We start from the raw sequence: 770 nt of genomic DNA on the forward strand, positions 1-770 counted from the left end.
ATATATATATATATATATATATATATATACATACACACACACACGCAGAGAAAAAGAGAGAGAGTGAGGGAAAGAGTGATTTCACGTTTGTGTTTTAATAGAAATTATATCTGTTTACTTTAAGCTAACGTAATATTGTCATTTAAGTTACATGCTGAATACAAAATTAAATTTCATTAAGAGACACAACATAATGTGACATGATACGAGAACAGGATTTTATAAACGTAAAATTATTACTAAACACTACGCCAAAGTAATTCGCTTGTCTGCGTGCGCGTGCGTTTGTTCATTAACACACATATATTAACAATAGACGGATAGCGGGATAGAACGCTACACAGGCATACATACATGTAGATACTTGCTTAGTTATAGCTAAATTTACATACATATAAGTGCGCGTATGTGCGTAGATATACATATATACACACATACATACATACATACATACATACATACATACATACATACATATATGTGTATGTGTGTACATGTGTGAGTGTGTGTATGTGTATGTGTGTATAGGGCTAAGAGAGAGAGAGATAAGTAGATAGATAGATGAACTTGTAGATAGATATAGATATAGATTTCTTTTACTTGTTTCAGTCATTCCACTGCAGCCATGCTGGAGCACCGCCTCTCATCGAGCAAATCGACCCCAGGACTTATTCTTTGTAAACCTAGTAATTATTCTATCGTTCTTTTTTACCGAACCACTATTTTACGCAAATACACAAGCATCGGTTGTCAAGAGGTGTTACGGATAC

Source organism: Octopus bimaculoides, chromosome 15, assembly GCF_001194135.2.
Source record: "Octopus bimaculoides isolate UCB-OBI-ISO-001 chromosome 15, ASM119413v2, whole genome shotgun sequence".
Taxonomy (NCBI): Eukaryota; Metazoa; Mollusca; class Cephalopoda; order Octopoda; family Octopodidae; genus Octopus; species Octopus bimaculoides.